Genomic DNA, 12,082 nt, shown 5'->3' with positions numbered 1-12,082 from the left:
AGCAAGGATAGGTGGGTTAAAAGATCCTCAGTGTAGAGGAAAACTCATCTTGGAAAGAAGAAATGGAATGGTGCAAAATTACATGTGCATGTTTATTTTAGCTAGGAGTAACAGTTTATGAAATTTATAATTTATTAGTTACATATAAGAGATCTTGCATTATGAAAATTTGTTTAAAGTTGTTAGCTTGGCCTTTGTTTGTCACCATCATCTAGTTCAGTCTTTGTCAGCCTGCTAAATTCATGCAATTTGTCAGTTGATGGTGTCAGTTCAAGGCCTACATATCAGTCCTTTACTGCTTGAGCCACCTCTCCCAGCACACACACATCCATTGCACTGTTGCCTTCAGTCTGTTCCAAGCCTTTCACTTTGTGCTTAATGGTCAAAATTGCACAAACATGATGCAGTGCATTTCCTGCTGATGGAAGTTCACAGTTATAACTGCAAGGTCTCTGTGCAGTTGTTGTAGCCAAATGTGGTAGTTATTCCTTTAAGTAAATGTCTCATTTAGGGGAGAAATGTTGTGTAATTGGTTTTATATACATTTTTTATATATATTTAGGCTGAGAATATTTAGATTGAAATCAGTCAGCTTCTCAACTTCATAGAACTTTAATTGCAGTCTCTAATCCATATTAGACTCCAGAATGAAAGTCTGTATTTTTTAAAGAAAGTTATACTAACTTGAAAATTTACCCAAGGCTTTTGTAATGAAAATTGTCCCAAAATACTTAAAATTGTGCTAAGTTGAAAAGTTGAAGACTTTCATAATGAGACTGGAAAGAGAATGTAATGAAAATTGTGTTGATTTAAATAAGTGTAGGGAGACTGTGTAATGAAAATTGTGTTGATTTAAATAAAAGTGTAGGGAGACTGTCCAACAAAGAGAATGTAATGAAAATTGTGTTAAATAAGAGTATATAGACTTCATTTTATTTTAGCTGCAACATACATCTGCCTTATTTCCGGAGACTCTTCAGAGTATTTTTGACTTTATTCCTGCACAATGGGCCAAAAAAACTGTACTTTTAGTGTTTTTTGGTCCATTGTGCAGGAACTTTTTTTTTTTTTTTTGGTCCATTATGCAGGAATTTTGTTTTTTTTGGTCTATTGTGCAGGAATTTTTAGTTTGGTGTTTTACTGCTATTGTGCCAGACCTTTTTTTGGCATTTTTTGCCCAAAAAATTTAGAGCCAAATGAGGCATTTTTCCACTTTCACATCCTTGGGCAAAATTATTCTAATTTTTTTTCCTCCCCATATCACCATGTATATGTAATTAGGTAATTTTATTAGCTACCCTAATTATATATACATTTCTGAATGGGAGTACCTAAAATATATATTGCCATTTCATAGTTACTTAAGCCTGCTTGAGTATTTTAATACTATTCCTTTAAGGATTAAAGCAAATTTACCAAAAACAAGAATTTATAATTTTTATTATACAGTAATAGCACTACAGGCAGGTACATTTACAGGTACAGGAAAAGGAAGCCATAACATTACAGAGCATGGCAGCATGTATTGGCAGGTCAGAGTGGAGGTGTGAGGCAGAAGTCTCTGCAGAAGATGGCATCTAATCTTCCAGTGCAACATGGTCGGTTTCCTGCAGCAGGATAGGGATTGGTGGCAGGGTACACTGCTTGGTTTTTCCTTCAGTACTTGCAACACGTAACAAATCATGAAAAATTCCTTTAAACCTTAAGAACACCTTGTTCAATGTACACGCGTCCTGTCATGGATATACCTACACGAGGGAGTGGTGAGCAGCTGTTGTCATGAAAAACGTGCGTGTGTGTGCGCGCGCGCGCGCGCGTTCGATAAAAGGTCAGGTAGGACACCTGATGTGGTAAAGATAGACCTCAAGCTATTCTGAAGCTTATAATACTAAACACCATACAACATACATACTAGTACAATGCAGTATTTACTTCTGATCTAGAATAGGAATCCTTCCTCCTTCGATGGCAGGACAGAGAGGAGGTGTGAGGCAGAACAGAAGTTTCTCATCCCTTCCCTGGAAGGTGAAGGAAGGCAGACTCCCACTGCAACAAAGCTAGTTTCCTGCCGCAGGATGGGGATTGGCAGGACACACCGGTTTAGTTTCTCCCTTCAGTAGTAGCAGCACCTGTAACAGTCATTAAAATTAAACTCCTTTAAACCTTAAAGAACGCCTTGCTCTGAAAGTACACGCGTGCCCCGTCATGGATATACCTACACGAGGGTGTTTCAAGGAGGGTGTTTCAAGGAGTAGCTGTTATGAATAACGAAGCGCTGCAAAGGCTCTACAACACTGATACAACCTGATTACCTAGTCCAGTCCATTCACCTACTACTGTTTCTATTTGATAACTACCTGATTACCTAGTCCAGTCCATTTACCTACTACGGTTTCTATTTGATAACTAATTTCAAAGTTATTCCTTAACGAACTGATTACTGATCCTGAGAACTTTCCTCAAGTCGCCTTTGTTACATCACCTTTGCCACTTAAAGATCTCTCTATATCAGGTCCTCTTAACCTACCCATCTAATGAATATAAATTTAAAAGCGTCCGCCTCCTTTTGTAAGATATACCCTTCGTCCCCCGTGTCCTTTTAGTCGTCCTTTGTGCCGATTCTAATTGACCTATTCTTGCTATAATATGGGGGTCAGAAATGCAGCGTCAATTATTACTTAGGGATTTCTACCAATTATGTGGCAGCACAACGACAGGCTTAAGCGTGATTTCCACTCTTCCGACATTTATTGCAGATTGCGTCACGAGCTGGACACCTCACGAGCTGGACACTTCAATCATGGATGCTTGGACAGATCAAGAACATTCCTCACAACAGCCATTATCGCGCTGGCCTCGGTAAAGGTTCCATTCCGGTAGTTTCGTCGCTCCACTCAATATTTCTGTTGAATATAAATGTATTAAGTATATACCGAGCCATTCTAGAGACTACTCAAAAACAGAAGCACTGCTTGTAAAAATATAGGACACTGTACAGAACATCACAGTAAGAAGTAAAATCAATGTCCGCAGCTTGATGAGCAGTTCCAAATCTGAATACAACGATATAGAGAACAATGGAGGAAACAGCAAAGTCACGGAACATAATATAACGATATAGAGAACAATAGAGAAAACAGCAGTCACGTGGAATATCATTTTCTGTATTGTATTGTTTTCATAAAGTTCCACACAAACCCAAACCAAGCCGCTGACAATACACTTACACCTCCATCCGTCCGAGAGAGCGAGCCTGCGCTATACTAAGGCAGAACAGTAATACTACAAAACACGTTGCTCGCAATGTACCTTTAAGCCCTATCGTGGGTTGACCTACATGAGGGTGTTGGGTGCAGCTGCAGTCACCATCGATGTTACGAGGCGCTTTTCGTTCATAAGACTAATTTACACCCGTTATTACGTTAAGGTATGGCAATCTAGCACATATGGACTAATGCCAAGTTATCAAACAGTACCTTCGCTTAGGCAAACACACCGGAAGCGAAGCCCCTATCTGTACACACGCCCAAAACTATAGAAGCACTTACCTGGAGTCTGGGGTGGAATGTCCTGAAGTAGTATTAAGTTAAGATGAACGAATACTGAACTGTACTAGACGCTGGCCGGAGCCTAAGCTGAACAAGAGCGCGGGGTACTGTGCATCTCCGACTGCTCCTTGAACGTAGCAGACTTACGGCACATGAAAACTGAGAACAGTTTTGTTCCGCGTGTCCGGATCCGCGAGAACCAGATACTCGTGGGTTCCGCTCGTTACGGTGATTGTTACACCTTAATTGAAGCCGTTACCCATCACCATGAATCCCTGCTGGAACAATACCTCCGACAAAGTGTGTGTGTGTGTGTGTGTGTGTGAGCGCGCAACAACCTCGATCTCTCAAGCAAAACTTCCTATCCTCTACTAAAACACGGCATTAAACGGTCAAACTATCGTATTCAAGAGTAGTATTCAACGGTTCTTCACTCCACCTAACAGTAACACCACTGCAGTGTCAAATATACCTTTCCGACCAACACAATCGCCACGAGATTATGACAGCCTGTCAACACACAAAACCTATCAAATTAATAAAACTCCGGTGAGAGGACACAACTCACCTGCGCACGGTCTAAAGTAGAAATGACAGCCTTATCGCCTCACCCCTTTCCACTTTACCTCCTCCTCCTCCTCCTCCTCCTCCTCTTCCCCTCCCTCCTCCCCCTTGTTTGCTGTAAAGGCACTTCATAACTGCTCACTGTAAGCATCGTTCTATGAGCATTGTTAATCAGTCTAAGCCGGTGGGTCTCAAACCATCCTACGTGACGCTAATTTTTGCCTGTGACAGACCACCACGCCCCTCCCCCCACCAATGTAAGTAACCTAGCATATGTAATGTTACTTAATAAAACTGCAGAGTACAGATTTTGATTTTTTTTCCAGCGTACTTATGCCCCCCCCCACCCCAAGAGCCCATGGGCCCCGGGTCAATGCTCCGGCTGACACAGTGGCTGGCAGTGTTTAGGAAAATAAAGATTTTTATTTTGATTAAAACAAATAATACAGACACGAGACATTTTAATAAACATTTGCTTAAAAAGAACCGGAAAAGTAGAAAAAATAAATAAATAAAAATAATAATAATAATAATAATAATAATAATAATAATAATAATAATAATAATAATAATAATGATAATAATAATAAGTTCCAAAAATCAAGTATAGAATTGGAAAACAATATATTTCGATATTTCGAAACACGCATAACACTGAAGTGAGCACACAATAACGGATTATGATGTGCACAATCTCATATATATATATATATATATATATATATATATATATATATATATATATATATATATATATATATATATATATATATATATATATATATATATATATATATATATATATTATCATAAAGACATAGCACACACAATATTTCTAATTCTCACAGTACTGAAATGTAGACACATACTCCTCTAAACCAACCAAACCAATTTACCCACATTTTCATTAAATAATTATGAGACATGTAGGCATGACACATGCATATTTCCGATTCTCATAATAATGAACAACCGATTGCTTGAATGATATAGTTTCAACAGCTTATTTCAACTGGTGGGTGGCGCCACTTGGCACGAGTGTTACCACGGATACTTGTTCCTGATGGAGTTTCATTATGAACTTTTTAAAGAATTATTTTGTGGTCAGATGACTTCACGGGCCCCCTATATTCTCCTCACGCCCGCTTGAAGGAGCGACCCCCACCCCTCCCCCACAGTTTGGGAAGCAGTGGTCCAAGTCTTTCAACTGACAAGCTCGTCAAGGGCACAAGCAATCAACAAGGACGCGGCAGCAGTGTTTCATTCAGTGGTTCACGAGGTTCTGAAGCAGTGGTGGGCGTTACTCTGACGTGGAAGCGATTCGTCTGAACAACAACGTATTTTCAAGTGCATTTTATATGTATTGTATAATTTATGTGACTTTCAATGCAGGGTGTGCTTAACGTTCATTTTGGAGGCTTAACATACACAAGAAAAAAAAAATATAATGATAATGATAATAATACCATCGTTTTCATCTCCTGAACGACGTAATGAGGTGGTTGTCCTTCACACTGCCTCTCACGCAGCAAGGAGAGGCCGTGGTGAAGGCAACAGACAGGCTAAGGGTGTGATGAATTGCTTGTTTTAGATGTGGCAGTTATGTACGTACTTGGGTGGGCGCGACTCTCTCTCTCTCTCTCTCTCTCAGGCAAAAGACAAAGCAGGAATGAAGGAAATTAAACGTATAGATAATTAAAACTGGTATGATATTACTGATAAATAAGAGATGAGATCGGTAATGAAAGCCTGCAAGGTGTGTGTGTGTGTGTGTGTGTGTGACACAGCACCAGCTGCAGAGAGCTTGGAACTACCTCAGAAACAAATTAATATTTTATCGCTATATATGACATACAATAAACAAATACATAAAGTACTACATTTTAGCTCAGAGTAAGTGTTTCCTTGATTCTGTAATAGCTCAGCTCCACAGAAAATACGAATTACATTTCATATTTGACTTACGAGTGAATATTTGTCTGTCAACCATAATATGAAGGCAGAATTTTTTGGCAACTAAACCTATTGGCAATTAAAGCAGTTAAAACAGAAGTACCTAATTATTTTCCCTTCTTTCCCAGAGAGAGAGAGAGAGAGAGAGAGAGAGAGAGAGAGAGAGAGAATAGAATTGTCAGAGGTGGTCTAGATTTGCAAGCATGACTGTCCAAAAGAAATAATGCAGATAATTGTACAGATGCTGAATGATGACTGATATGCCTTTGGCAAAATTCAAAATAAAGGAAACCCAATGATAAGTAAATAAGCAAAAGCCATGAACAGCTTTAAAGTTGTCACACCATCAACATTTTTTTTTTTTATAGACTGGCAGGTGGATATGAAAAACACATTCACTAGTAAGAAGTAGATTATATGGCTTACTGACTGTGATAAAAGGTATTTCTAAGTGTTTATTTCATGGTATGGAGAGCTGCTTCAGAGCATCATTCATCTCTTGCAGGTTCTTTGGCTCTTCTGGCTGTTTTCAGATAGTATCTGTTTGTTTTCAAAAGCTGTGTCCATTGTTTTTTGTTATGTATAAAATTAACTAATGAAAAATTGCAGGAATTATGGAGAGAAAACCAATGACCTTTCCAGCAGAAACTATCATTACAAATACATGAAAAACACAAATACATACCCATTGCATTCTGAAATTCCTGAGTGAGAAATTATCCAACCCCTAAGGAAAACCTAAGCCTAAGTAAACCTACCTAAACCTAACCTTGGCTGGCTGAGGGCATTCTAAAGAGATCCAAACCCCAGTTAAAAGAAAGTTCCCTTGTGGCTGGACCATTGCCAGATAACATACAACAATTAATCCCTGAGTAATCAGGTGGTGATTCCCAACCCTCTATCCTCCATTCTCCTTTCCTCATGTCCCCACAGCTACAGCTTTGAGTATTTGAGACAGATAAAGTGGCTATCTGGCGCATTCCCACTACGGTAAATATTGTATGAAACTGCAGGGGCCCCACAGGGTTACATAGCAGTACTAGCATGGTATTCACCCCTCTGTCATTTAAGCATGTTAACTGAAAGGTGCTGCACTCCCAAAATATTGAAACATAGTGAGAGCAATTAGATACCTATCAAAAAATAGACAGAAAAGCAAAGAAACTTGCAAGAGATGGGTGAAGCCATGATGTTTGTTGTTGCCCCACACTTTTGATCTTGATGCAAACTTTAATACTTCACTAAAAGTATGACATTTTTTAATACATATATTGTGGTCATTTCTCTTTAAAAAAAAAAATTGCATATACTTTTCAGATCATATTCCACCAAATAACATTCATTTAATGCACAGTACATTACAAAGATACTAATCATTCGACACCAATATATGTAAAAAAAAAAAAAACATATAGATCTAGCCATGAAAGTAGAGAATAAAACAATCTGAAACATGAAATCACCACCAATAACAGAAAATTACTTAAGAAATCAACTGAAGAAACTAAAATGCTACAAAGCTGCTGGACCAGATGGTAGGAAACCTGAATTATTCAAACTTCTTAACAAAAGCAACATATGTATTAAACTACTAGCTGAAATATACAATAATATACTATAAAAAGGAGATATTCCACCAAAATGGAAAATATTGAACACAACAATACTTCCAAAAAAAGCAGAAACCAACTACAAGAAACTTAAGACTGACAGTTTTACTTAACACTTCATACAAAATATTTACTGGAATAATTAAAACAGAAATAGAAGACCACCTGATACTAAATCATGAAATGAATGAATTTCAACAAGACTTACAGGAAAAAAAAAAAAGACTTACACACAACTTATTCATCCTAAATTTTTGTATGGAAGAAAGCTACAAGCAAAAGAAACCCCTCTATGTAATGTCTATGTAATCAATGTAATATCAGAGTTATATAACAACAATTATCTTCCTTAATAATGAAAAACAGAAAGAAAAGAGGTAATGAGTGGCATAAAACAGGGATGTAATGGATCAACAACACTGTTCCTATTAATAACATGCATGATGATAAACAAATTACAGCAATGAGATACAAGATTCAAGAACAACAAATTCATAATATTTGCAATGTTTTATGTAGATGATGGACTGATACTAACTCACTCCAAACACAAAGCAGATGGAAAACATTAACATACACCAAGAAATATCCACAAAAACCAGACTGAGTAATAATAGAAAATAAAAGTAATATGTTAATAAATAACAAACCATTTCCACCCCCTAAAATAATGGGAATAAAAGTAGTCAATAACATAACTTACCTTGGAATTAATGTAACAAATAATAGAAATTGTTTTGAAGCTTACACAAAGGAGAAAAAAAATAAATAAATAAATAAAAAATTGCCAATACTACCTATTCAGTCACACAAGAAAGCTGCACCAGACTCTTAATTGGAAAACCTATTAGAAAGGACTGGCTATACCCTCTTTTTTACATGCCACTGAAATCAGTACATTTACAAAAGGAGAGAAATAACCTGCAGAGAATCAAGTATATAGAGGAATACCAAAGTTACCAAGCTTTTACAACTTAAGATCAGAAATTGCATTAAGATCAGAAATTGGAGCCTCACCTTGTAAGTCAAGAGACATAACATCTAAATTTCTGTACACGAAGCACACACTGACAAGTGAAAATGAACTTCTATAAGAAATCTTTTGGTACCATCTTGAAAAAAAAATACACAAAATGGATTATACAAATAAAAAAATACCTGAAAGAAGTAAACCTCAGTGCAGGAGAAATAAAACAAATGACAGAACCAGATATTAAAAAGAAAATAAAAGAGAAAGATACTGAAAAATGGAAGAAAAAGATAATAGCCAAATTAACACTGAAAGTATCACAAGTATAAGGAGCATGTACAAGAAATAACAAGGTTTGATAACACACCTGACTCAAACTTGATGATGAAATTAAGAACAGATACACCTCAACTAAATTGGAGGATAAAATACCAAAACCAAGACACTGAATGGCCAGGATGTGACTATCAAGGAGAAACACTGGTCCACTTTCTACTTCACTGCACTTTATACTCAGACATAAGAAACAAACATCCCTTCTTGCAACAGCCATGTCAAGAAAACCATGAAGATATTATAATAAACTTATTATCTTTTAAAAGTGCATAAAAGAAGAAATACAAACAAAAAAGGGAACGATAAAACAAATGTGACAAAAAGATACAAGCTGCTATCAACAACTGAATAAATAAAACAAGCAAGAACAAAAATGCTGGGAGCTGAATTGAAGGCACATTCCAACCTACTACTGAACTGAACTACAATAACTTGGAAATTTACAACAGATTGGGCAACTCTATCCCACCTCAAAAACTCCTCACCAAAGTTCCAATTTCTGGTACTTGCCTAAGCGAGTACCAGATGACTGTTGAACCAGATTACAGCTATAGTGGGTTTGCCGGCTGGCTAGCAAATGAAAAAGGGTGACTGTGAAACTGGCCCACTGTCTTGCCATTTGAAATTTAACAAATAAGTCGTGGATATCAGACATTTTTATTCTTTTTATTGCCAGAGAGAGAGAGAGAGAGAGAGAGAGAGAGAGAGAGAGAGAGAGAGAGAGAGAGAGAGAGAGAGAGAATGACTGAAGGGGGCTTGGATGGAAGAGATATGGAGGATGATATGAGAAATGTAGAAACAAGGAAGGAGTGAGGACAGGGAGACAAATATGAAGTGGGGTTGAGAAAGGTGCAGCTCAATTTACCTGTCACAACTTATGGTCAATGACTAAAATCCCTTGAGTTGACATGTCTCTTCAGCTAAAAAAAAAAAAAAATAAGGGTAAGAACGCTGCTCCATCAAGTAGGGAGCTGGATGTACTGTATATAGGCCATGATTAAAAAATAAGATAGTAATAAAACCTTATTTTTAGCACAAATTATCAGTCGAAATTCGTAGGAAAGGGACTCACCATGGTGCGGTGCGGTGGTGGTGGTGACAGGAGGGGTGACAGCAACACATCAGCCAGTCAGTCTTGCCTCCCCAGCGGCACTTGTTCATCCACACAATGACACACAGCCGCTATGACCCAGAATGCATGGACTACTTGCATTAATATGACTCTAAGCAGCACAGTATGATGTATCTATACAGGGCCAGCAAACGCGCAGAAACGTGAAAGCAAGCTTGGCGGTGGCATTTCTATGCCAACCCCCAACACGTCAATACACTTGATCTCGATCTTGATGATCTTTATCTTGATCTTGATGGTACAGGTGGCACAGGATCACTCCTGAGCCAGGCCTTTGGATCGGCAACTCCTGCACAAAGGGAAAAAAAAAAAAAGAGAAACGAACAGCATCCTCTATCCTAATTGTTCATACACCTGGCACACCACATTCTCTCCAGAAACTCTTTTACCGCCTCAATCATCCTTTCATTCGCCTCTCTACACAGTCTCAGCAACAACACCATCCATTCCTTTCCTGTCTCAGGCTTACTCCTAATCCTTTGTATCGGCAGCGGAAGTGAATAGAAGGAGGCGACGCAGGCCGAAGAAAAAATTAAAAGACTGCAGAGAGAGAGAGAGAGAGAGAGAGAGAGAGAGAGAGAGAGAGAGAGAGAGAGAGAGAGAGAGAGAGAGAGAGAGAGAGAGGGGGGGGGGGGCGAGGGGGAGATGAGGCAACAGCGTTCACATAATGAACATAGGGCAAGCTGAGGAAGAAGAAAAGAAGAAATAGATATATGATGTAGTGTGAAGATGAAATTAACTAAAAATAAAAGAAAAACACATGAATTGATGGTTTTTATGTCATCATTTTTACAAGATGATCAATGACGATGAACTGAGTTGTGAAATGTATTGGAAATATACATGCATGAAACACAATAAAGGTTAACTAAACCGCACAAACATGACCTAGAGGGATTTAAGGTGAAAAGTTTAGACATGCATCATATTGTAAAGATCAAGTAAACCATAAAACTAAATATATCAATGACACACACACACACACACACACACACACACACACACACAGGGAGGAGTAGAAAGAATGGAACTTAATAATAATAATAATAATAATAATAATAATAATAATAATAATAATAATAATAATAATAATAATAATAATTGCACCACACTAAAAAATCAAATCAACAGTGAAACAGGTATATATCAATAATTTCTACTAGTATCTTAAGATTCATTAGTACAGTGAAATGAAAACTGAAAAACGAATCCGGATTGACTGCTGGCAGGTAAAGTAAAAAAAAAAAAAAAAAAAAACGAGCAAAAACCAAGCAATGCATAGTGTTCACCATGCTAAGCACCATTGGCAACAAGAAGAGGTGAAAACTAAAAACTACTGAGAACTGAGAGCGAGTAAAGTGATTTGTAGCAAAAGAAAAAATAGGTGTGCAACAGACTAAGAACTTAAAATTAACAATTAAAAGAGAACTCAGTCTCCTAAGCATTATTAGTAAAATGAAATTGAAAGCTGAGAGTGAATAAACTTACTAGCAAGGAAAAAAATAGATACTCAACATACTAAAAAGATCAAATTAACCGAATAACTTTACAAAACCCAACAAATACATGGTGTTCACTCTACTAAGCACCATTGGCAACAGGGAGGGCTGAAAACTGAAAACCGAGGGCAAGTAAACTGGCTAGTAAGAAAGAAAAGAAAGAAAACAGATACATGAAAGATAAATTTAACCGAATAACTAAACAAAACCCAACAAATTAATGGTGTTCACTCTGCTAAGCACCATTGGCAGCAGGGAGGAGTGAAAACTGAAAACTGGGAGCGGCTAAAGAAAAAAAAAAGATAACGAAACAATACGCAACTTACTGAGAAGGTCAAATTGAATGAATAAGTGAACAAAAAGCAACAAATGCATCGTGTTCCCTCTTCTAAGCAACATTGGCAGCAGGGAGAGGTGAAAACCGTGCGCGGGTAGACAGCTGTGGCAGAGTAGTGACGCCATCACCTGCA

The 12,082-nt window shown here is 37.6% G+C and overlaps 1 long non-coding RNA gene across 5 annotated transcripts; it reads right to left on the bottom strand.

Moving 5' to 3' along the window:
* Positions 1-1,420: 1,420 nt before the first annotated feature.
* LOC135110494 (uncharacterized) lies at positions 1,421-12,077 on the bottom strand. 5 transcript variants are annotated; one of them, XR_010273297.1, is made up of 4 exons: positions 11,939-12,077; positions 10,054-10,402; positions 2,679-2,903; positions 1,421-2,129 (listed from the first exon to the last, which is right to left on the bottom strand). It is a non-coding gene; the product is annotated as an uncharacterized LOC135110494 (long non-coding RNA). The 5 variants fall into 5 exon arrangements; XR_010273296.1 differs by lacking the exons at positions 10,054-10,402; positions 11,939-12,077 and adding an exon at positions 4,117-4,201; XR_010273298.1 differs by lacking the exons at positions 10,054-10,402; positions 11,939-12,077 and adding an exon at positions 3,549-4,087.
* Between the last annotated feature and the right edge of the window lie 5 nt (positions 12,078-12,082).

The sequence above is a fragment of the Scylla paramamosain genome, chromosome 20 (genome assembly GCF_035594125.1).
Source record: "Scylla paramamosain isolate STU-SP2022 chromosome 20, ASM3559412v1, whole genome shotgun sequence".
In the NCBI taxonomy this organism is placed as follows: Eukaryota; Metazoa; Arthropoda; class Malacostraca; order Decapoda; family Portunidae; genus Scylla; species Scylla paramamosain.
Note: the sequence above shows the minus strand (reverse complement) of the source record. Positions and strands in the feature narration are given on the sequence as shown.